At 36.3% G+C, this 26,714-nt stretch overlaps 2 long non-coding RNA genes across 2 annotated transcripts; both read left to right on the top strand.

The window, feature by feature from the left end:
• The first annotated feature begins 2,671 nt into the window (after positions 1-2,671).
• On the top strand, positions 2,672-3,703 carry LOC133835897 (uncharacterized). The gene is made up of 4 exons (XR_009893653.1): positions 2,672-2,982; positions 3,050-3,194; positions 3,258-3,458; positions 3,510-3,703. It is a non-coding gene; the product is annotated as an uncharacterized LOC133835897 (long non-coding RNA).
• Positions 3,704-6,386: 2,683 nt separating this feature from the next.
• Positions 6,387-6,843, top strand: LOC133835898 (uncharacterized). Its single transcript, XR_009893654.1, has 3 exons — positions 6,387-6,472; positions 6,535-6,732; positions 6,796-6,843. It is a non-coding gene; the product is annotated as an uncharacterized LOC133835898 (long non-coding RNA).
• The last annotated feature ends 19,871 nt before the right edge of the window (positions 6,844-26,714 follow it).

The following is a 26,714-nucleotide window of genomic DNA, read 5'->3' as shown; positions in this document are numbered from 1 at the left end:
CATTTTGATTTTGATGTTTGAAGAAATCAAACAGGATATTAACTAGACAATTTATTAAAAATAAATTTATTAAATATATTTGTGAAGAGGTTTTTACATTAAAATAGATTAACTAAAGATGTTTCCCCCTTAAATCAACATTCTGGAAATTAATATTTATGCTATGGCCCATCCCAAAACTTAGATTTTAACGAATTGCCTCAAGTTGAGGCATTTCTGACATTTTCATTTGCTGTTCAGTCGAATGAAAGGAAAAGGCTAACAAATGACGTACACAATTTTCTATTATGTGAGAATTGTGTGAGAAATAACACAACGAGAAACATCGACATCCAAAAAAACGAAAGAAATGATTTGAATGAAACAACTGATGACGACGCGCTCAACTCATTGACATTGAAATACAAAAAACAAAACAAAAACCAAAAATGGAAAAAAGAACAAGCAAGCAATAACAATAACAACAGCAGCAACAACATTAACAACAATAAACTGAAAATTAGATTAATTGGGCAATTTGAAGTTTCGTTGTAATGAGTTTGGTCAGTCATTTGGCTTTGACATTTCATTGTTGTCTTTATTCCGCGCGACATTTCAAATCATTTTGATATACGCTTATTTCGAATACTCTGTATAATCGATGGAGGGAAAAAGGGGGCATGATTAAATACTTTATACATTTATATATAAATGCATATTTTATTTTCGCATTGCATCGTTAATAATTAGATTCATTCTTTATTTTATTTAAATTTAAATAGTTATATAAATGGATTCTCATTGCAGGGTATCTTTTAGCTTTTCACTCTTCGCTTTTAGTTCTTTTCCCATACAGACTTGGGCGTTCAGTCAGTCGAATTGTGTTAATTATCAAAATGAGAATCTATGTAAATGAAAATAACAGAAGAAGAATGAGAGAGAAGTAAAACGATCGCGATTTTAGAATTTTGTCATTTGGTCGCCCATCTAAGCATATGAAATTCTGTCTGTCTGTTCGTCGTCGTGTGTCCTCTGATGTTTCGTATTTATTTGGCTGCCAAAACGTTGAAGTCGCTCATTTTTTGTATCCAGCACAAGTTCCGCATTCGAGCAGAGTTAGTTCAGCATCTCCATCTTCTCATCCTCTCGCATTCAGATTCAGATTCAGATCCAGAGACGGAGACACAGTCGAAGCCAGTTCCCGATGGCTTTTTGCCTTGGTGCCGCATCTCTTTGCCAGTGGAAGATGTTTCTTATTATTTTTCGCTGATTAATCGATTGTCGGGTGAGTGTCGCTGGCTTCCCCTGCCTCAATATGTCATCCCGTTGCAGCGTGATTCAGACACTTGTCACTGGAAAAATGTAAACATGAAATGCATTTATGTAGAAATGTAAAAATATATGCATAACACATATAGTAGACGCCTCCTCCTCCTCGTCCTCCCCCACGCACGCTGGTAAAAGTGGCATCAACAAATTGATGCCGAGGGCGTGACAGAGTTGTATAAATTATTGAAATGATAAATAGTTTTTAAGAATTTGCTTTACTTTTATTGAATTGAATATTTACAATTTTCTTGTATACAATTTTATTGTATTTCAATAAAAACAAAAGGTATTTCAAGCACTTGTTAATCGAAGTTAAGTTTCTGGCGATACTATTTAATTTAATTTGAACTCCCTTAACATATCTATAATGTTTGCTTTCGCTTGAAGCTCGTTCCAATTTATACCATTTTTTTTCTCGGATTGTATTCAGCAGAGGCCACAGCTTTAAATTGCAAAATGAAAGCGAAACCATCTGAAATTCCCAAATGTTACATTTCACCCACCACCCCAAAACTGCGCCTCGCTCGCTCGGATTGGGTTGCGCATTGTTTTCCCAATGCTATGCGACCCCAACCACCTCTCGACTGCCTTTTCTCTGTTTACCCTGGATCTGGTTCTGGCTCCCTGCGGGCCTCTGCTGCTTGCGCCCGGATCTCAGCCGGAGACTGAGTCCGAGCTCGAGCCCGGCTGCTGATGCTGATGCTGCTGCTGCCTGGGCTGCTTTTGATGATGATGGCATTTCCTTTGGTAGTTGCGTACGTCATAGATTAATGACAGCAATTCATCAAATCACTCGATGGACATGACGAGCAACCGAAAATTCTGTAGAAGCCGCCAGCGAGCGAACATTTTTGTGAATCTCTTTTTTTTCTTCTTATTTTCATTTTATTGTTACCCTGTAAGTTAGAACATTTGTAGATTCAGTTTGTGGCTTTTTGTTATACCTCTTAATCAGAATGTTAAAATTATAACTATTTCTGTATGAGTTATATTGAAGTTATTCATGAAATGAAATATACAACTTCATCAATTGCCCGTATTTATATAAAGTTGTAAAACAATATTAACAATCGTTGCTAAACATTCATTACAATACCAATGAAACTTGTTTGTGGTTTAGTTTCCGCTGTAGTTTTATTAATATTTAGCTTTTATAGTTTAATTGAAAGGAAAGTATTGTACACATATGTTTCGTATATGCTTGAAAACTTTATTCAACTTCGACTTTTCAGTTCTCGTTGGATATTCAAAGTACACGGAACATTTAAATTAATTTTACTTGCGAAGATCAAGATATAATTTTAATCATATTTATTTTCCATAAATATAAAAATGAGAAAATTAAATTGTGCTTTTATTATACTTAACATTTTCGGAACTACGTTTGCTGCGAACCAAGATGATTGTGAATATTTTTATACCATCGATAAAAGTCAATTTGAAAGATTATCTCTTGACGATATTTGCTTCAATCCAGAAAAGTTATTAGCTGTGAATGAGAAAATGTGCATTGATAAAAATAACGCGTTTGTTGCATTGATAAATATGATTGATGCAAATGAAAGAAATTATTACTTGGAGTCTGATTTTGTGATAAAAGATAATTTTGAAACTCATTGTGAAAGATATTTTAGCTTTAAAGGTACATTGAGTTCCTTTCAATGGGGATTAGAGGTAAGTGCAAATAACTATTAAGTCTTCTATTGTATGGAATAGAATTATTAATTAAAAAATTGTATAGAATGAAGAGCTTGTAATATTAGTGCCAGGAGTAACTATGAACAAGTCGGATTACTGCCTTAAGTTAACGAGAGTTGAGAATGTGCCACATTATGTCATTGAACCTCATATATGTGGAGTATCGACAAATGTGGTTAATGTTTATAGTAAGTATTACATTAACTACACTATATTTATTTATTGTAATTTAATTATATAATTTCCTATAGCACGGGCTATATCGGTTTTCTTTATGATGCTCAGTGTTGGTATATATTTATTCTCGTATTTGCCACGAAATGATTCGGCTCACAACAAATGCTGTAGTCGCTATATGATTTGTAAAACAACCACATTCACATTGCGATCCATTGATATATTTTATTTGCATTTAGGAATAATTCCATCGGAACTTGTATGCGTTTTAATATGTATGTTTAATCTGTGGAAAAGTAATTACTCGACTTAATCATTTTTCTTAGTTTTCTTCAGTTACTTTTATGTTCTTGCCACATATGTATGGCTCCTGACCATAAACTATAACATATGGAAATTGCTTAGTACATATGGGACGTGGAATGCAGGCTTTCCGAAACTCAATAAATTTGTCTGGTTATTTACGAGTGGCTTAGTAATAATATCATTTGCAGTTGACGGACTGTTTTCAATTGGTCGATCAAATCAATGGCAAACAAAAACCAGTTTGCTAAGTTGCTATTTAATTAGTAATAATAATAATACTATAATTAATACTTTCGATCTGTACCAATATCTAATGATTTGTTTTTATCTATAGCATATGACTGGAGTGCAATTATATTCCTGCATGGGCCAACAATAATTTTAATATTAATTAATGTAATACTTGCGATTATGACGGGAAGACATATTTCTTTGGAAAATGCTCGGAATGCTCGTGAATTCAATAGGACTGAGATTAAAGATCAGATAAAGAATAAAGCCAAGTAACTATGTTAATAACGTGTTAGTTTTTCTGCAAATAGTAAACTCTCATTTCTTCTTTCAGCTTCCTCTTTTTCTTTCGATTATTTCTTTTTACAGGTGCTTCTTCTATTCTCGACAAATTGTTTACCATTTTTATAATTACCGGAATTTTTGATAACTCAACTTTATACTGTGCTGAGCCAATACTTTCTCTACAAGGTGTACTTCTATTTGTTATAACTATCTTGAGAAAAGAAGTGATCAAATCTATTCGTTTAAGGTAAAGTGCAAGTGTCCATTTCAATATAAATAATAATATTATATATAATACATATTTTTGTTAGCATTCAAAGCAAAAAGACATTAATTCCTGGATCTGAAGTTACTGAAATTGACTAGGCCAATTAAATGTTTTATAAAATATGAATTAACCTTTGTTATACGTTGCTTATTTCTACAATTGTGTGATGCTAATAATGTTTAAATATTCCTATTTTATACTCATGTAAACTTTGTAGAAATTTTTACTAATATTAAATGAATACATATTTCCTGTTACTTTTTTCTTTCTTTTTATAAGTAATTTCAAACCTTTCTTCTATTCTGAATTAAGGAAGTGAGTTAACTATCCAGTATCTTTATTGTTTAGGAATTCAATTGAATTGTCTTTAAAACGATGTTTGGTGTTCAGTTCGATTCGCGGACCTGCTGCAACTTCCAACCAGATCGTTCAAGTTCTTGCCACTTAGGCGTTTGTGGCTTTTTTGTTATACCTCTTAATCAGAATGTTAAAATTATAACTATTTCTGTATGAATTATATTGAAGTTATTCATGAAATGAAATATACAACTTCATCAATTGCCCGTATTTATATAAAGTTGTAAAACAATATTAACAATCGTTGCTAAACATTCATTACAATACCAATGAAACTTGTTTGTGGTTTAGTTTCCGCTGTAGTTGTATTAATATTTAGCTTTTATAGTTTAATTGATAAGAAATTATTGTACACATATGTTTCGTATATGCTTGAAAACTTTATTCAACTTCGACTTTTCAGTTCTCGTTGGATATTCAAAGTACACGGAACATTTAAATTAATTTTACTTGCGAAGATCAAGATATAATTTTAATCATATTTATTTTCCATAAATATAAAAATGAGAAAATTAAATTGTGCTTTTATTATACTTAACATTTTTGGAACTACGTTTGCTGCGATCCAAGATGATTGTGAATATTTTTATACCATCGATAAAAGTCAATTTGAAAGATTATCTCTTGACGATATTTGCTTCAATCCAGAAAAGTTATTAGCTGTGAACAAGAAAATGTGCATTGATAAAAAAACCGCGTTTGTTGCATTGATAAATATGATTGATGAAAATGAGAGAAATAATTACTTGGACTTTAAATTTGTGATAAAAGATAACTTTAAAACTCATTGTGAAAGATATTTTAGCTTTAAAGGTACATTGAGTTCCTTTCAATGGAGAGTGGAGGTAAGAGCAAATAACTATTAAGTCTTTTTTTGTAGGTAATTGAATTATGAATTTTATTTTTTTTTTATAGAATGAAGAGTTTGTAATATTAGTGTCAGGAGTAACTATGAACAAGTCGGATTACTGTCTAAAGTTGACGAGAGTTGAGAATGTGCCACATTACGTCATTGAACCTCATATTTGTGGAGTATCGACAAATGTGGTTAATGTTTATAGTAAGCATTATTTTAACTACACAATTATGTATTATAATTAAATTATATAATTTCTTATAGCACGCGGTATATCGGTTTTCTTTATGCTGCTAAGTGTTGGTATATATTTATTTTCATACTTGCCACGAAATGATTCGGTTCACAACAAATGCTGCAGTCGTTATATGATTTGTAAAACAATCACATTCACATTGCGATCGATTGATGTATTGTATTTGCATTTAGGAATAATTCTACCGGAACTTTTATGTGTTTTAATAAGTATGTTTAATCAGTAGTAAACTGAGACCTAAAAACCTAATCATTTTTCTTAGTTTTATTCAGTTACTTTTTTGTTCTTGCCACGTATGCTTGGCTCCTGACCATAAACTATAACATATGGAAATTGCTTAGCACATATGGAACGTGGAAAGCAGGCTTTCCGAAACTCAATAAGTTTGTCTGGTTATTTTCGAGTGGCTTAGTAATAATTTCATTTACAGTTGATGAACTTTTTTCAATTGGTCGATCAAATCAATGGCAAACAAAAACCAATTTGCTAAGTTGCTATTTAATTAGTAAGTATTAATAATTACGATCTGTACTATTATGAAATAATTTGTTTTATCTCTAGCATATGACTGGAGTGCAATTATATTCGTGCATGGGCCAGCAATAATTTTAATATTGATTAATGTAATACTAGCGATTATGACGGGAAGACATATTTATTTGGAAAATGCTCGGAATGCTCGTGAATTCAATAGGACCGATATTAAAGATCAGATAAAGAATAAAGCCAAGTAACTATGTTAATAAAGTGTTATTTTTTTTTCCAATAGTAAACTCTCATTTCTTCTTTCAGCTTCCTCTTTTTCTTCCGGTTATTTATTTTTACAGGTGCTTCTTCTATTCTCGACAAATTGTTTACCATTTTTGTAATTACCGGAATTTTTAATAACTCAACTTTATACTGTGCTGAGCCAATACTTTCTCTACAAGGTGTACTTCTATTTGTTATAACTATCTTGAGAAAAGAAGTGATCAAATCTATTCGTTTAAGGTAAAGTGCATATGTCTATTTCATTATAGATAATTATATTATATAAAATAAATATTTTCTTAGCTTTCAAAGAAAAAAGACATTAATTCCTGGATCTGAAGTTACTGAAATTGACTGAGCCAATTAAATGTTTATAAAATATGAATAACCTTTCGTTAGACGTTACTTATTTCTACAATTGTGTGATGCTAATAATGTTTAAATATTCGTATTTTATACTAATATAAACTTTGTATAAATTTTACTATTATTAAATAAATACATATTTCCTGTTACTTTTTTCTTTCTTTTTATAAGTAATTTCAAACCTTTTTTCTATTCTGAATTAAGGAAGTGAGTTAACTATTAAGTATCTTTATTGTTTAGGAATTCAATTGAATTATCTTTAAAACGATGTTTGGTGTTCAATTCGATTCTCGGACCTGCTGCAACTTGCAACCAGATCGTTCAAGTTCTTGCCACTTAGGCGTCAAAAGTGCGTCGCTGGGTGCAATTAATCAGTTGCCGGAAGAGCCGGCAACGATGGCAAGGTCCAATGGCAGCCGTTCTATGAATAGTTCGACGGTCTCGGTCTCTCACACATACCGCATGCCACTTATCATGAATCCGGCATTCAAGGAAGATTGCAGCAGCAACTACCTAACCATTTACCTCCACATAGATATGGGGCATGAGGCATGAGGCACAGGCGTGCAGTCGCCACGTTTAATTAACAGCAAAAGTGTGACTGCGACACATCTCGTTCATACTCGTACTCGCACTCATCTATGTGTATTACGTATACTTCGACGTCGTGTCTGATTCTCTGAGATCATCGACAATGGCGAGACGACACTCAGTGAAGAAGGCGATGCTGTTGTTGTGGCGGGGGCGCGGCGAGTAGTCTGCGAGTGTTTTTATTCAAAACTCTTGTCTCGCTCAGCTGCATTATCGGAAACTGATTAATAACCATTGTCACTGGAGCCCAGCATATATATATTCGACTCTCGCATTCTCAAGACCCCAACATTCCTGTTCCCGTTCCCGTTCGCCTTCTCTAATGACAAGCTAAAGCGAAGATCTTGTTCCGAATTATGTATTTTGTCTTGTTCGTGAAAGGTCTCGGTTTCGGTTTCGGATGTGTCCGATTGTGAGTCGTTCTTATTGTTGCTTTTGCTTAACACTAGGTATGTCGATGTGTTCGTGAGTAATCCATGTTTGGAGACAACACGATTTGTTAACATGAGGCGTATAATCCTCTAGACAAAGCATTAATAATATTTAAAATAATGTCTTCTTTTCGGAATTGTTTTATGGAGCGCTTAGTTTACTTTTTAAGTGCAATTTGATAATCGCACTGACGTAACTTTTAATATATATTTAATTTAGTTTAAGTCTAGTAAAATATTTATTATTAATTTCGAACATATGGCGCTTAGAATTTCATTTCCTCTCTTTATTATTTATTTATTTTGCTATGCTTAATGCGATCCTTAAAATAGCAATGTAATTGATTTTTAAGTGGCATACAAATTATTTAATCACGTGCGCTTAAGTCATTGACACAGTCTCTGAGACTCTACCTCAAACCCAGTCCAAGATATTTCTCCCCCCCCCCTTCTTCGTGCTCGAAGCTCCATCTTGAGGAATAGGAAAGGGTAATGCCTGTAGCAGCAATCGTGCCGCGTGGCTTGGCACGAATGATTATTCGTCTTTTTGTTTGATAAATGTTTTTATCACCGCATCGAGTTCATTCATTGCCAGCAGCTTAATCTGAATGCCATCGTCAACTGATGGCAGCGCATTAGTTTTCCAGCTGCCTGGACTCTGCCACACAGCCAAACAGCAAGGAGTTGCGGAAGTTTCATTACAGTTGCCAAAAGGAAATGAGCAGTTGCTCCCACGCTTCAAGTTGCCAACCAACACAGAGCAACGAGATGAGACGAGAAGAGCAACAACAGCAAATCGATGCGTATCTCGAATGATGATTTGCGGTGCGAGCTTGATGAAACTTTAACTTTTGAGAACCATAAAATAATTAACACTTGATTATTATTCGGGGAGCGCTCAGCACGGTTGAAAAAGTTGATTCAAACTTTTGCTATACGAACTCGTAACTTGCAACGAGGGAGACATTGCTTTCATTTGCCCAAACTATTTTCGGTTGCAATCTGGAAAAGTAGATTTTGTCCTTTTCCCCACTTTTATGCTAACGCGTTGTCAGCAGCAGAATGCAAATTGTAAAAATTGTTGCAGCACAAGATTAATGCAAGCATTAATTTATCAAATTTTAACGTTCTTAGCGGGATGCCTCCATTTGCCTCCTATCCCTCCTCCTACCCCATCCTGCCATCATCCCCACCTATAGAGCTTTGCTTTGTTCTTTCTAATAAACTTAAGTGCAGCTCGCGAGCAGGGCAACAACGTAGCACAAGAAGCTGAGACAAAAGCAACAAGAATAAAAAATTAACGTCAAACAAAGAAAATCCACCATTATTATGTGCCACGCACATAAAACTTTGAGCTACAAAAGGAAATACTCGCACACACACACACACACGCCCGCGAACACACACACAAAAACCGCTATTCTCATCGAGGGGAAGTTTGAAAAGTTGTTGTGAAAGGATCGATCTGCATTTGATCTAAAGCGAACAAGTGATTTGAGTAATATTTATTATTAAATTGAAAACTAATTTTTTTATTAAAATTTAACTTACTTTTGTTGTCACAATATGTTTATTTTACTTTTTATTGCATGGTGCGATTTCATATTTAACTTATTCCATATTTTTTCTATAATTAAATTTACTCCTCAATCTATAGTTTCAAGACTTTTAAAATTTTCAAAAATAACAGATGTCACACACAAATTAGAGCCTTGTAATTTTCTCGAGTATTACATGGAATACTTAAATTATAATAAATAATAAACTAATATATTAAAAATATTATTTTCCATCTCTAATACAATCTATAATACAATTAGTTCTTGAATTTAATTTATTTTTGGAAAGAGATTTATTGTATGATGCCTTTTTTTATTCTATTTATTTCATATTTGATTATCTTATTTTTTGTTCCGTATTTCGCTCTTGCTTTCACAGTTATTGCTTCAAGGCTCTTAAATTCCAAATAAAAACAGGTGTTTCACACAAATTAAATGCTTGAATGTCATATATTCTGTGAACTATCTTTACGTTAATCAACTTTGCATTCTCCAAATACATTTCTTTATTAATTTACCGATCTTCAAACTATTTTTTTACGTGCTCATGAGAAATTCCCAGTAGTTAAGATAATAAGAAACTCTTGAAGCAACCCAAAAAACAAAGCGTGAAAAAATGCAGCTTTCATCCCTGAAAAGGAATCCATTGTTGGTTTTTGTGTTGTTGTTTTTTTTTGGCAGAAAGTGAAACAAGGGTGACTTGACGGACAGACGTCGACGATGACGACGACAGCGACGACGTCGACGACGTTTTTCATCAGCGGTCGTCATCTTGTGCCATCGCCAGCTACGCACAATTGTGCGTCGTATGGGATCACAGAGGAAAGGCAAAGGGAAACGGCGAGGAAAAGGGCAGGGCAGGGGCTATGGGAAGCCGCCATTGTGTCTTTGCTTGCTACAGGGGCTGGTGGCTCATGGCGATGGCGATGGTGGTGGTGGTGATAGCGATGGTGGTGGTGGAAGTTGTGCGTATTTTTGTGTCACATTCCAATCTATATCAATCTTGTGTTCGCAATGACGGATGACATTTGTCAATGTCAGACATTTTCGTTTTCCATTTCAGCCTCAAATGGCAGGAGCGAGTGCGCCGCCTGTCCGACCGTCCGTCCAGACGACAGTCTGCCTGTCTTTGCCAAGGCAAGGACAAGAAAGTCCTGGCTGCGTTTCTGTTCTGTTTCTTGTTTTGTTTTCTGTGGGCTATGCTTAAAGTCACTTGCCAGCAAAGTCAGCCCTCGCCTACTACAACGCCCACAGCTCCCACACAACACACGGAAGGCGGCTGAGAACGCATGAGTTTGACGAATTTGATGTCAAATATTTTCGTTGTTTCCCTCATTTTTTTATGAAAAGCATTTTCTCGGAATTAGAATTGGCTTCTGGCTGGCGTTTCCCTAAGGGCACTTGCTCTCTCGCTCCCCTCAAGCTCGCCCGCATGTATGCGAATCGAGTTGAAGGGAATCACTAAATGTGTTTGCGTTAAGTGTTTTCGATTCACAAACATATTTGCATTCATGTCAAGCGCCTCCATTGTTTTTTTGGGGGGTGCGTTTATTGGCTGGGGTTTAGTTGATTAGCTGACTAAGCAACGTGTGCACGCTTTTCTCAATATGCTAATATTGGAACTGCTTTAAATAAAAAACACATTTTTCAATCTATTGAAAATAAATGTACAATTCTCCCTGCACGCCTTTCTGCATTAATTTCTATATTAATCTAAACTGTTCAAGGGCAGTTTACGCTCTTTAAAAATACCATTATCCTCAAGACTCCTCATCAAAACACTATACAGGTCAATATACAGTTGAGAGGGCGGTGCAGTGAAGTTGGAAAATCATTAATCACTTGCTTAAATGTTTAATAATAACAAGCACCTAAGAACATTCGATGTCAAAACAAACACTCGACATCATTCAACATTCCGTAATGATAAGACAGCATTAACTGAGGTTGAATTGGAAAATAACAGAGCAGGAGGCAAAAGGAAAGTACCTGAGCCCAATGAGCATGTATTACAACTGTGAAATAAACAGGAATCAACCGCAAATCAACAGCGCGGGCAGCGAGTGTCATCGATGGGCACAGGGCCCAAAAGGAACCATCCAGCAAAGAAAATTAACCAAAACAAAAACAACAAGGAGCCGTTTTGTTGAACATCATTAATAACAGAATGCGAAGAGACGGAATTGCTGGAATTGAATTAATGAATGCCTTATGAATGCCTTGAAAAGATGTGCTAAACGTGCGTCCAGCCGAGGCTCGAGGACTGTGTCCGAAGTTTGGGTAACTGGCCAGCATGTTAGGGGAAATTAATGAAGTTCTGTTTCTGTTCTTGAAACGCATGGCCGAAAATTAAAAACAACAACCCGAAAAAACCAAAACATAAACAATTGAAAAGTGTGCCGATGACAGAGCCACAAAGAGTTGGCACAGAAGAGGGGACAGAGGCGTGGGCAGAGGCCACCCATTTGGCTAACCAAAAGAGGGCGTTGGAGTTGGAGTTGAAGTTGGAACCGCCGTGTCTGCAATGCCAGAGACAACACGCATCCTTCCTGCACTGCGCTTTACTAGACTTCATGTCGACAAGCCGAGTGAGTCGATTACTAATACCCAACACTGAAACGAAGAATACGTTGCGATTGTTTGATCGATTTCGATTTCGATGGTGCTGCCTGCGCACATGATTAATCGTCTCGAAACGTGGTTTCACACCCAAAGATATCGCATACAAATCGAATTAAAGACAGAACCGAACGAGTGGTAATTAATTTCTAGTAAATGTTGATAAATGGTTTCGAATACAACAGTCAATGCAAATTCAGTTAACACACTCGCAAAAATAATCGTTGAAAAGTTTATGGTAAAAGTAAATGGTTAAAACCAATTAATAATATTTTCTAAATTGAGTTAGATTGATAACAATTTAAATACAAGAAATTAATCTAACTAAACACTAAAACAGAAAGTGAAAAAACTTAAGCAAATTAAAATTTAGTTTAAGAGAATATTTCTTCAATGTATAAATAACACAAATGATTTCTAAAAATATAAAATTTGAGCAAATTTTATATAATGAATTCAAAATTGAAAAATAAATACAAAAAATATATAATGAATTCAAAATTAAAAATAAAACGAGAACTTTATCTTCAATTTAGTTGTTTTGATAATAAAATGGATATGGTAGACTAAAATACTATTAAAATTGTTCACTGTAGAATTCTTATTGTTTTAAAATTTATAAGTTCTCAAATTAAAGATTATTAATTTATAATTTTTTAATAATTAAAATTTTAAAAAATGCAAAACGATTTTTCGTTTTAAAGTTAAATATAAACATTCAGACTAAACTCTTAAAATTTTCTCTAAGTGCACAATTTGGACTAGAACTAAGGCGATGGAGTTTCAAACTTCAACTATTTAAGAAGTCTAACTAAAAATAGCCAGAACGCGGCATTTTGGCTGCTGGGTTGCTACGTTTGATAAATGATGTGCCAGGGAACAGCTTCAAGTGACGGTGGCAATTATGCGAGGAGCCAACTGAAACGCAAATGACAGGTCGATTGAGTTAACGTTAACGCTAAACGCCTCGTGCCGTCTCTCCGTCAGATTGTGGATCGGAGATCGAGGAGATGGAGGTGGAGAAGGAGAAGGAGAGGGAGGAGGTGCAGAGAACGAGGTCGGAACGGTGGCTACCAGACAAAATGGTATGTGGCTATTTTTATAGGCGCATTCGCGCGATCGCTGCACGATCGATTGGCAATCATTAATAATCCATTGAAACGATGGGGCAGTCACGGCCTTTGTGGAGCAAACAGGTGTGTCGAACGCTGCACAAGATAGGGGAATGATAGAGGGGAGTGGAGAAGAGGGTGACTCTTGCAGTGGCCAACTCGATTGGCAAAGCGATCATCCTGTCAGTGGTTTCTTCTTTTCTGCTGCTGCTGCTTCGGCTGCTCCTGCCACTGAAATCGATCATCGTCACGCGCTACTCAAAGTCGATTAAAATGAACGAAACTTCCATTAGCAGAATTCGTTTATGGTTATGAAAAATAATTAAATGGCTGTTGTTGTGTAGTTGTAATCGTACTTGCGGCCAGATGATTGTTTTGACCTCACATATTCAATTTGAAGAGTATTATAATGAAATTGAAATCGATTACCATGAACACACACACGCACAGACAAATTACTCTGCGTTCTCATTCATCATATGAATGAATACAGAAATATTATTTCTAAAACAACTAATACTACGCAAAGTTCTTAAAGAATATTTACTCACTCGGCAGCAGCACATTTCAGTTGATGAACTGATTGTGTCAAGATGGAAATCGAAACTGAAACTGTTTGTTGAGCAAATGCAATACACATGGCCAACGGAGTTAACCGGCCGCCAAAGTCGGATGTCATAAATCAAGAGCAACGAGAATCGGCAAAAAAGGATAAACGCTCAAAAGTCAGAAAGTCAGGAAGTCAGAGAGTCGGGAGTCAAAACACAAAACAAACAGACACCCCGTGCATTCGGGAGGGGTCGGAGAAGTTTTATGACGGTCATCGATGACAATTGACTTGCCCTGGACGATGGCATGGCAAGGATTACAAAGGATTGCCGAACAATTGTAGCGCAAATATTTGCATACGCGTAACACATCCGGAAAATGTCAAGGACGAGCAGTAGACGATAGAGAAAGAAAGAGAGAGTATATTTTTTTCTCAAAAGTATTGAGTTTAAAGCACATGTTGCGTGTTGTTTACGCTTCACTGGATTAACTGTGGACTCTCGTATAGAGAGTTAACTACCTGGAGACTCAATATGTCTTAGGTAAGAGCTTGTTGCGAATTAAACTCGTTTATTTTACGCTTTAAAATACCCTGTACTAAAGTGTAGAGCAAAGAGGGTGAGCTGGAACTTAAGGCAACTGAAGATGTACACGAAAATAATAATATATAACTAAAATTTTTATATATGTAAAATACATTTATTAAATTGAAAGTTTGCCTAGAAAAATCTAGAAACATGTATTTCCACTAACGAAATACACGAATATTAATATAGTCTTAATACCATCAATAACTCCATCCTTTTGAATTTGAAATTAAAGTCATTTAATTATAAGTTATCGTAGAAAATGTAAACCTATATCCCTTGGAGGCAATTTTAACTGTTTTCTTATAAGGTATTTTAAATAATTTTATGAAATTCTAGTAATTTCATTTACAGGGTATACTCATCGTCGATCTAGCAACATTTTCATATATTTCTATGCAAATGAACTCAAGGTCTGTAAGGTTCGTTATTGAACAATTTAATTTGCATGCCCTTTCCAACCAATTTGCAGTTTGACTTTTGCATTCGCTTTTGCCTTCTGCTAATTTCTACAGTTTGACTGAGGAACTCACAATGAGCAGTCAGCCCGTTCAGTTCGTCAATCAGTCAGTCAGTTCGTCAAGTGCATTCACTTTGTGTAAAGGTAAATATATATCGTTAAATAAAAAGGGGTTTTTGGGGAATGGGAATGGAGAGAAGCTGAAAGTTGGCTGGCAATGTGTTGCGTGAAAATGTTGCACATTTGCATAATTATTGTAATTATCAATAAATATGCATTAGTGTGAGTCTTGTGCTTAAATTTAATTCGCTTTTAATTATGGTGATAATAATTACTCTCAATTAGTTCGGGAACATTTTATTAAACGCAACTGCGCCCCACTAGATGATTCAGTGTTTTACATTTATTTTTATTGAGTGGGAAATAATATAATAAAAATAATAATAGAAATTAATTAATTAGTGAGAGGAAGAAGTTTGAAATATTACGAGAATAATTGATGATCGAACGATACTCTTTGAAATATTAAAAGCTCATCATTTGAGATTGCTATCTTATTATTATGCTGACGTTGAATTTATTTATTTGCATTTTATTTTCTTCTTATTTAATAATATTTTAAACTTTTATAATAAGTTTGTATTTTTAAATTATATTATTTCTGCAATTAAAATGTGTTTACATTTATGTAATTTTAAAAGACTTGATAAAAGAGTTCGTAGACCTTGATTTAGTTTCAAACATGAGCAGCCTATTACGTTCTTTTGATTTAAATAATTTCCTTTTCGGAAGGTTACACAAATTAAGCAAACCTTTTATTCAAATCATGCAGATGCACATTCTTGCTAAGCGCTTGTAATTAAACTCGAACAAAAACAACGAAACCCAAATCACAAAATATAAAAAGTCAGCCATTGACCTCACAGTAGGCGATCAGCTGAGAACCAGTTTTGACCTCTGTCCCGCTCTGCAATGGGTGCCGAACGTGAATGCAGTCGATAAATTTTCTACCTGTCAATAGATGAGGCTACCTTAATGGCATCCAAGATAAGCGCAGGCATTTCTTTCTTTGATTGTGCGACAGCATTCTGAATGTGTGTGTGTTGGTTGCATGACAAGATGGCGCTGTAAACTGCAGCACTCTGCCACAAACTGCCACTTGACCAGTTGAACAGTTGCTCTGTGCCAACGAAAATTGTAAGCCACTTAAAATAAAATTCTTTTAATTATACTGTAAAACAAGCGCAACTCCATGCGAATTAAGCGCAACACGCACTAAATGGACTCCGGGACACTGCCCATCGAAGAGTAATGGGGCAATGTCAACAGCCACAAAAGGCAGCCACAATATATATATATATATATATAGATATAGAGTATATTATATTACATATATGTATTACTTGGTTGCCGTCGGCTGTCTATACTTCGGGCGCTGGACAGCTCGCAATGAAGTCATTAAAATTTCACCCTTATTATGGCTTTTAAAGTGATTGCAAAATGAGCAGCAGTTTCCCCCACCTGTAAAAAGTCGGAGAGTGCTGAAGAGTGGTTGGGTGGGGGGTGGAAGAGGGGCCGTTGATTGAGGCAAGCAATATCTTCATTTTGCATGCATCAAATTTGTGATTAAATAAAAAGTGCAGCCGCATAATAAACTTACTCGCACACACTTAAGCGGAAGGAAGGCGCAAGGAAGCAATTTCCTGTAATTGCAACCATTCTTGTTAATCACACACACACACTTACACACACTCACACGCACACACACCTGTGCAGTAGCCTCTCATCTAAATATGCGTTGAAATATTAATGAGCTTTTAAAATTCAGAGTGCCGGACAAACGCCCAGTTGCAAGGAGCTCGACACAACTTGGCTCCTCCTGGAGAGCATCCATAATTGAGGTTCCGTGGCGCAAGGCAGAATGGCACAGTGACTCCGTGCCTCTGTGGCAACTTGCAACATGTTGCATGGTCACGAATACGCTCACTTTTTGCATGGCTTTGATATGACTAGTGGACATGGCCTGTCAAACGATTCGCCACTCATATAATTTAATGCTAAAAGCGAATTAATTTGATAACCCAACATAAAATGAAATTGTTTTTCGTAAATTGTATATCATTTTCGATATTTTGTGATCCAGGATATTGGCGTAAAATAGCTGCGATTTTGACGCTTTCTGCATTTCACTTTAATCGACGCTTGAGAAAAATATTGTCAGAAGTCTCCGCAGCATCTGAGATGCTTCTATCTTCCGAACACTTGTTTTTAATACTATCTCTTAGAAACAGGTGCGACAGTTATGTCAATTAATGCAATTATTGACAATTTTAAATATTGTCTTTAAAGCAATTTTGCCAAGCACACATGGATTTTTAGTAGAATTTAATTATAGATAATTAGACTTCTGATTTCCTATGAAGAGATTTAACAATTACTTTACTTTTATGTATATTTGGAATGAATCTAAAACTTTGACATTCAATTTAATAATTGAAAAAGAGAGCTGTATTTTATTTGAACAGAAATATTTTTACTTTCTTGCAGTTACTAAAAGATTGGCTAGCAAATTTTCCATACCACTCATTAAGTAACATTCAATTCTATTGTTCATTTGCATTTCAAGCTAACATTTCATAGATAGACGTGTAAATTATAAATGTATGTTTCAAAAACCGGAAGACTGAAACATGAAGGATCAATCTTACACTTAATAAATGTTAAGTCTATACCTTGTGTGCACATATTTTTCCCTTTTGCAGTTTTTACCAGATTGCCAGATAGATTAGTGCAAATCTTTCAAGTGTAGGCCACAAAAGCGTCGCCATTAATTACCCCAATTAAAGAATTCCTTTTTTTGGTCAGTTTGGTGTCTGTTTTGCAATTTCACCCGTACAAGTAATTTGCCACAATTAACGACTGATCAACAATTAAAGTTGCATTACCTGCCGCAGCCGTTGCCACAAAACTTTGTGTCGGAGTCCAAGACGGAGTCGGAGTCGGTGCCTTAATCGGCACCTGCAGATCATCGAATGATGCCGCAAAAGTGCGTGTATAATAAATGTTGTTGCGTTTCTCGATTTCGCTACAAACCCGTCTCCCCTTATGCGGTAGATCGCAGCGCGTTTCGTTGATTGCCTCAGTCTCTGTCTTCTTCCCCATGTCTCCCCTCACCTCTGCCCCTTGCCTGACGTTTAGAGTTTTGCCTTTGCGTGGCGTTTTGCTAGCGTACATCAAAAACGACTTAAGGCCACCGATGGCCACGCAGAGTTTGAGTTGTGTCGTATTTGGAGGATTTTTCGCAGTTTCTAATGATGATGATGGCCGCTGGCACCAAATTGCTGGCACCATTGCGAACTCCATCAAACTCTTCTGCCGCTGTGTGTCTTCTTCTTTAATCTTGCTGTATCAGGGGGTCAAATGCAAAATTAAAAGATAGCGTTATTAGATACGATTTTAGTGGTATAAAATATGGGTAAACATGTAAGTATTCATTATTAAAGATGTTTTTGCCCAAGGTTACGAACGTAAAGCTAGCATAAAAGTCATTTAGCATAATTGTAGCGAACTACTAGAATTTTTGAGTCGTGAGATTTTACATTATAAAGAACATTATTTCAATATTGAGTTGATAAATTGCCAACAATATTAGAGAGTAAATTATATTACGTGCAGACTAAAAGAAAGAAACACACAATGAAAAAGGAATTCAGATAATGCATATTTAAAAAAAAATTTACAATTATAAAAATATTTTCAAACTAGTAAATATATTTTAATCTCATTATTATTTTATTTTTGAATTTAAAACTTTATAAAGTAAGCTCAATATTAATTGAAATAAAATGAAACTTGACTATATTCTGTGATTTAAAAACAAATTCAGAAAAACGAAAAAAAAATAAAAGTAATGCATAAGGGACAAATAAAATTATAAGTTTTCTAAATGTACATTCTTGAAACATTTAAAATACGTATTTAAATACGTATTTCATAGTACATTAATTAATTTTAAGTCATTAAAAAGTAATTTAATTCGAATATTCAAATGAAAATATTTTAAAAAAATAAAATATTTCTTTATAATGTAATTATTGTGAATTAAGAAAAAAGTGAAAATTAAATGGAACGAAACTTTTGATAAAATATCTTTAAACTAGAAAATATATATTTTTATAATGAAATGTATTTTTCATTGAAGAATTAAGAAAGTAAGCTCTCCATTAAAGAGGAATTTCCAATAAAGCAAAATAGAGAACTTTGCTATTTCCTGTAACTTAAACTTATTTCCGATCTCACCTGGAGTTAACCACATGTTGCATGCCAGCGACTCACTTATGATATTAAAAAGCAAACGACGTTATTTTTGCTGTTGTTGCGCCAGCTGAGATTCAATTCCGTCAGAGTGTAAAAAAAAAGCTCGCGGCCGGTTGCGCACCCCGAGGACACAGTAGTAAACTTATGAGGGACCAAGATTTATGGCTTTTAATTTCCTGAGCTGTTGCTCAGCTCAGCTCCAGCTTAGCTTTTGCCTTAGCTTCGCGTCGCTTTCGATGCACAGAGAGCGGTGAGCCATGCCAAAGTCATTTGGAATGTTGTGAGTGCAAAGAAGAAGTGGTAACTGTGGCAGCAGCAGCAGCAGCATCCATGTGTGGGCGTGTGGCACTGTTTAGCATGTGTGTTGTGTGTCAACAGCAGCTCGGCAAAAGGCAAAAGGACAACAAGGCGGCCAGGATACGAGGATATGACGGAGTAAGAGGCAAATGGTACATTACAAATTCAACGTTTGCTAAAAGGATGCAAGGAAATTTGAAGTGCGACACGTAATATTCCGGTTGCATACACGCAAAGGCGAACAACTCTGCCTGTCAGCACATCTGCAACAAAATGAGGCATGGCCTCGTAACAGAGTCGACCTAATAACATTAGCCTAATGCCACAGCGGCAGCAGCTACCTAAACCTAAACAGGGCAGCTTCTGGGAAAACAAAAGTGAAAGTGAAAGCGTGTGCCTGGGTCACTCGGCAAATTTCATGCAACATTGCGTGGCACCGCTGGAGATCGCTCCATTTGCATTCACACAGGCTGGAATGCGTGTGCTGCCGCATTCACGCATGTGGCACGGCAGCAAATGCAAAAAGCGAATAGCAGCAGTGACAAGAGACAGCGACAGCGACAGCTACTCGTAATATATGAGTGCACTCACTCAAACTGACTAAATTTCGAGCCCTTTCACTGGCAACCGAAATGTTTACCCTTGATCGATTGCCGTTGAACCGTAACGGAGCAACGCACGCGTAACAAATGCAATCCTCCTTAAAAGCAGAAATGTGTCACACGTTGGCGACAAGCTCTCTCCCAATTCTCCCCCTCCAGTTCCCTGTCTCTGCTTTCACCCTGATGCTTTCAAATATAATGGCTGAATCCTTTCAGGACAGCTCCAGCCCCGCCTGTTGTTTCTACTGGGTGTTTTTCTTAGTTTTTCTTTTTATTTTTTTGGGCTCCTTCTGGTTCCGCCATTGTCGACGTCGTTGTTGATGTCTCCTACGCAGCCAAAAGCAACTTGGCGGAGCTCTCTTTCTCGCTCCCTCTCTCCTTTTTTTTTGTGTCGTGCGATTGTTGTTTGGTTCGCCTCAGCGTTTGCTTTTTATTATAAACTTTTTCCTTTCTCCAGACTTTTAGTTTTTTCCTTTTCTTGTTTCATGTTTCTTGTTGTGTGTGTGTGTGTGTGTGTAGAAAACAAAGATAAATTGGTTAATTTCCCCCAGCCATTGTTGAGCAGCCATCAATCGATGCCTGGCTCTGGTAATGGACTTGGCTGAGCTTACGCATTACTCCTGTTTCCTTGTCCTCTCAATTCTCACTCTGTTTCACTCATGGCCAGTTCCATTATTGTTTTTCTTCTGTTGCTTGCTTTTTTTTTTAAGAAAATTGTTTCACTCTTTTGCTGAAAGTGTCCATTAAATTAAACAAACACAAATTAGAACAACATTTGCTGATTCTATTAGCTGGCTGTCGGTTTAACTATCTACCTCATTTCTATAGTATAGTATATAAAGACATTAGCTAAATTATGCCTTATAAGCAGTTTATTTATGACAATTGTTTACGTTATTTAAGTGGATTAAACGACATATCCTTTTCTCTTGGCATTTGACTTTTAAAAGCAGGTTGTGACTGACCTTCTTCTATCCCACAGCGAGTCATTTGACAAAGGTCAATGAAGGCAACCCTATAATGTCAGAGCACCTGCATTTGCTCGCATCCTTCCAGCTGACATTAGTTTCAGGGATTTGTTTTCTTCCACTTGTTATTCTCGCTAACTACGATTTCTCAGAAATTAAAATTAAATGTATATTTCTTAAATGTTTATAATATTTACAAATTCTATTTATTATATTTCCTTTTCAATTTCTTATTTAATTTATTTACTTTTCTTACCTAATTGCCCATCTCCTTGCTGAGGTGTTCAATTTGGCGTCTCAAATTGAAACATTCTCCGGCAGGCGTTAATTAAAAGTCAATATAGGGCAACACAGTGTCGAGAAAGATAAACATCCGTGAGATACAAGAACTTTGAAGATGTATTACAATCCATAATCGCTGAGCACAACGCTGTCAATCAGTCACTCGCCAGCGACCTCATCGAGTACAGAGCGAGAGAGCTAGAGAAAGAGAGCGAGACAGAGGAGAAGCGACACTCGGTCTAGGCGATGTGGAATATGGATAACTTTTCGAATAGAAATTCCAAACTGACAAGTGTGCATCACACTTCAATTTCAGTGCCCTGGCTCAAGTTGTGACTCTCTCGTCGTGTATCTCTCTGCATCTGGCAGTTGGCACTTGCTGAAGATTTGCTGCCAGCTACCGTTGAATGTGGCCTCAGTGATCCCGTTCATGTTCCCTCGCTCCCATCCTGCTCCAGGACGTTGTCGGGCTAGAACAAAAAGTGTCGGTGTGTACGAAAAAAAAGCAAAAAAAAAAATAACAGAACGAAACGAAACGAAAACTGAAATACGGCTGCATCATTAAATTTAATATGATACTCATTTAATGAAATTGTTGCCGATTTGTTTTGGAAATACACGCGCGAGCTGAGCTCTCCTTGGAGTTCGACGCCTTCGCCAATGCGGAACACTGTGTGCAGCAAGCACTGTCGTTGCCCTGGAGCAGCACACTTTTGTGGCATGCGGGCGGACGGTGGCACTGCCAGGTTTGATGCCCCATGGGCGGGGCAGAGAGTGCAATATTGCGAACATGGCCGGATAATGACGACAACGGCAGCGGCAACGGCAACAGCGGCCTGAGCTGATGACGACGACGTCGACGACGACGACTCGGAAGGAAACGTGCACTGGCCGCAGGCAGAGATCAAGCGATGGTGAGAGGACAGGGTTGGCAGGGGGGCAAAACCGAGCAGTTGAGCATCGTAGTTAGTGGCAAAAATCATTCTAATGACAGCAAAACGTAAAAAGCTCTGAAAGTGTTAAGTGGTTTCTCATTAAACTTTATGTACTGCCACGTCTGTCTGTCCTGCTGTCCGTCCGTCTGTTCCTCCGTCCGTGTGGGCGTATAAGCTGTAGTTGTAGTAGTAGCAGGAACAGGACGAGAAGAAGCCGTATATGGGTAGCCAGGCTTAAACGATTGCCAGACCAACGTCATTAGCACTTTTAACCGCATATTAAATTTAGTAAAGCGTTGATTGATAGCCCAGTCTCAGACTCAGCGTCAGTCTTCTTCTCCCTCTCTCTCCAATCTCTGGTGTGATGTGTGAGCTAACTAACCTGCCCCAAAGTTATGACCAACACTTGTACACTCATATCGGAGCAGTTGCAGTCTGGGCTCAGTATCCAGACGGTATCTTATCTTTCAATGAATCGCCGAGACAAATGACACGTGATTTTATTTGATTTACTTACATCTGCAGCTCAATTTTCAGTTTGACTTTTGCCACGGAGTTTTGGTCTTTTGGTTTCTTGAGGTTTCCTTATGGTCACACTTACTGCTTGCCACAGTTAACAACGAAAACACAGTCCACACTCCCTTTGCCCCCGTCTTTGGGCACATTATCCGAAATGATTCGATCATTAGCGCCACTGAGCAGTTGTCGTCGTCGTTGTGTTCTCTTTTTTTTTTGGGTCCTACTGGGTAATTACTGGGAATGTTGTGACAATATTTTCCCAGCTTGTCTTCAAATTACTTCATTTCAATGGCTAGCAATAACCCGACACAAGATTAAGATGCTCTTAAGTATCTGATTTTTGACAACTGCCTAAATGGTTTCTTGATTGATATTTGCTTTGATTATCAAACTGATATTAAATAGATATTTGGTAAGACTTTATCAACTCATTTGCTGCTATGCATATACCAATATATCTATTGGTCATTAGTTCTTAATAAATTGAACTGGTTTCAATAACTTTCTTTGTAGTTAAAAAATACAATATAAGCAAGGAAATATAAATTAAAATAATAATAAGAATTATTTTGTTCTATGATTTTTTTAATGTATTTATTTATTATTTATTAATGTATTATAATAAAAAATAATAATTTTTTCATGTATTTTTTAATTTTTATTATTCTATTATCGTAAAAATAATTTTATTAACTTAATATTGTATTCAAAATCAAATTATATTATAAAAAATGTTTTAATTGTTTTGATTGAAATTGAATTTGTAATCATTTCATTATATTTTCTTATCAAGAATCATTAAAAACATTGCCTTGTACTTTTTTTTCAATAATTATATATTAAATTAAAAGAAAATAAAATGAATCACATTTTCCGCAACTTTCAAATATTTAGAATATATTAAATATTTAATTTAAATAGTATTTTATTTTAAAATAAAATCGTTTGAACCGCCGCCGGCAGTCAACGATATCCGAAGCATGTGTAGGAGCCCATTGCTGGTGCCTACGCATGTCGCATATGGCAGTCAAGCGAGCAGCAGCAGCAGCAGCAGCGTCGGCAGAAGAAGCAGCAGCGAAAGCAACAACAACAATACGCTGCAGCCATGGCGGCCATATTGAAAATCAGTCAAGTATTTCGAATGTGGTGGGCGGAGTCAGTGTCGCCAGCAAGTGCGCATGCGGGTGCGAGTGCGAGTGAGTAGGCGATAGTCGTCAATGACTTGCATGTCGTTCTCGCTTTTGAGTGGGATTTTGTGTAGCGCATGCGCTGTTCCCGTGGCCACTGCTGACGATGGTCTGCAGTGGACCGAGTTCGAAAACTAACTGAATTTCGAAAGCGACCATCGTAGCTGCTATCGAAGAAGCAGAGCTCACGCTCTCTCTCTCGCAGTGTTGTCAATGTATTAGTGAGCACATTGCATTGGTATTGGTGCCGGCGAGATCTTCGAAATTCGATATCGACTGAACTAGCTGGACATGCAAGTGTGAGTGTGTGAGTGGCGGTATTCGAAGTGCGGCTCAAACCGGATTTCGAGCATGCTTTTCTGTTTTTTCGGTTTCGAACATTCAGAGAACTGGTTCTGGGCCAACTCAAAGTTGAGGTTTACCTGCTGCGGCTGCCATCGATGCTTTCTGGGAGTTAATATTCTATTAGAGGCTCATTTGTGTGATTGCCATCAAGGATATGCGAGTAGATGCGATAACCGTGTACTGCGACCAGAGTGACTAGTGCAATTTTCCAGCGATTGCCTTTTCACTTTTTTTTTTCGCCATGGCAATTGAACTGCGTTTTGGCATTGACCATTAATGCCCATCGCTTGCTTTAAAGCACCAAAACACTTTAATAGATTTGTATAATACAACTCAATTTGTGTATTGTTTTTTCGTTGTTGTTGTTTCTTTTCCAATTTTTATCGTTTGTTTTTCGTCTGCAACTGCTAATTATCGTATTCAATGATTTATCTCTTTGGCCATTTTTAAATTTATCATTTGGCCCTAGACGCGGGGCAGCGGGTGTGCAGTCTCAATATCGCCTTGATGGATCGTCGATCGATTGATGGATTGTGTGAAGCGGGCTCGGTGTTTGAGTTCGTCTTTGGACGAGGGCTTGAACTTGGTATCGTCGAAATGAACCTGCACTTGTCTCTGGTGTCTAGGCGCTCTCATCATCATCATGACGAGTACCTCGGATGGATTTCTGACATCTTGCTTTGTTTCTCGTTGTAGTGGCGTTCATGTTTCTGCCTATTTCAATTTGTACGTAATTAATGATTTATTCAAGTCTCTCAGTTTGTTGTCTTAATTCCTTAGAACACATTATTGATGGTTTTTTTCAGCTGTTTGTGTCCAACTGTTGTGCATTCCCAGTTCACGCGTCTCTGCCACGGATTGGCCAATGACAAACAGCGACGGATCTTTTTAAATATTACACATATTTGCGTGTTTAAAAATTTCAGTAATTTGCAGCTAGCGCTAAGTTTAACTTAGGTATATGAATTAAAGGAATTTGTGTATTTCAAAAAGTTTATGTTTTTTTGATATTGCAATTAGTTACGATTGTAAATAATATAAATATTTAGTATATCAATAATAATTTACAACTTCATATTCAATTATATATGTATGTTATTCAATTCAAACACAAATGTAATAAAGATCTTTTCTTAAAAATTCTTTTTTCAACAATCTTCCATTTTTAAATTTTAGACTTCTTTCCTCGTTCCACATTATTTTCGGTATTGCAATTAGTTTAGATTGTCATTTTGATGTAGTTCAGTATAGCAATGTTATCTTTAAACTTAATATTCTTATATGCATTTTATATAATTTAAATAAAAATCTGTTGTACATTGTTTCTTAACAATCTTGAATTTTGAAATACAGAATTCTTCCCTAATTTATTATTTAACCAGCGAAATATGAAAGCAAAAATAATTTTAATAATTTGCACTTCATTTTCTTAATAATTATAACGGTCAATCATTAAATCTACAATTTCAGTGTGCATTTAATTTTCTGAATACGTAATCCTTCATTTAGTATGATTATTTGCCAGCGCAATTTTAATGCAATCATAATTTATATAATTTGCACTTCATTAGTGTAATTAGATAAAAAATATCTTAAAGATGTCTATATCGATATATGAGTAATATAGCATAGACAAATGATCATCACACCTAAAGAAATGGGGCTTTTAGTTGGCCTAGGTAACGAATTTAATTAAAATTCTATTTGAGGTAGTTTATTTAAGCAAAGGCAAACAAGAACGTTTTTAATTAATTTCAACAGACCGAAAAACAAATAAGAAACTCAAAACTTGATGCGCTCTTGCAGAAAATCTTATAAACTCAATGTGGAATGGGGAATGAGAATGGGAATGTCTCTGGGATCCGATTCAAAGATGGTGGATAAAACATGCTCCGGGTAAGAGAACGGAATGCGCATCCGCGTTGGCTGTCGAATGACTTGGATGGAAATTGGCAGCTGCTCAAGAACTATTTCGAGTGGATTTCTATGATATTCAGAATACTTGTACATAAAATGTACTTTAAGTGGCCATTGAGGCGCAACCGAAAGACGAACGGGGACGGAGAAAGGGAATAGGAAAACGAAGACATTTCCAAGCATTTTTTTCGCGCCTGTTTACAAGTGCCAGACGATCAGATCAACGAGCATATTTTGTGTCTCAATTCAGAGAAAAGTCTTGGCAAAAAAATAAAAATTATTAATTTGATTTTGTGACATAAACGTGATCACATTTTGTGCACCGATTACAAATGGTCAGTGATTATGCGAACAATGCGAATTCAATTTGTTAAAGCTGCTGCCCCGAGATCAAGTACGCTCCACTCTTCACCACTCCGCTCTCCACTCTCCAAGTTGTGTATGATGGTAATGGTAATGGTGTCATGTGCTCCTGCTGCTGCTGCTGCTGTGGAGAATGGTGAACTGAGAGTCGTGTCTGGGTCTGGCCTCAGTTTCAGGTGGTCATTGGTCAGTGTTTTGTTAATGCCACTTGATTAA

This window comes from Drosophila sulfurigaster, chromosome 2R, assembly GCF_023558435.1.
Source record: "Drosophila sulfurigaster albostrigata strain 15112-1811.04 chromosome 2R, ASM2355843v2, whole genome shotgun sequence".
Classification (NCBI taxonomy): Eukaryota; Metazoa; Arthropoda; class Insecta; order Diptera; family Drosophilidae; genus Drosophila; species Drosophila sulfurigaster.
This window is presented reverse-complemented; position numbering and strand designations above follow the sequence as displayed.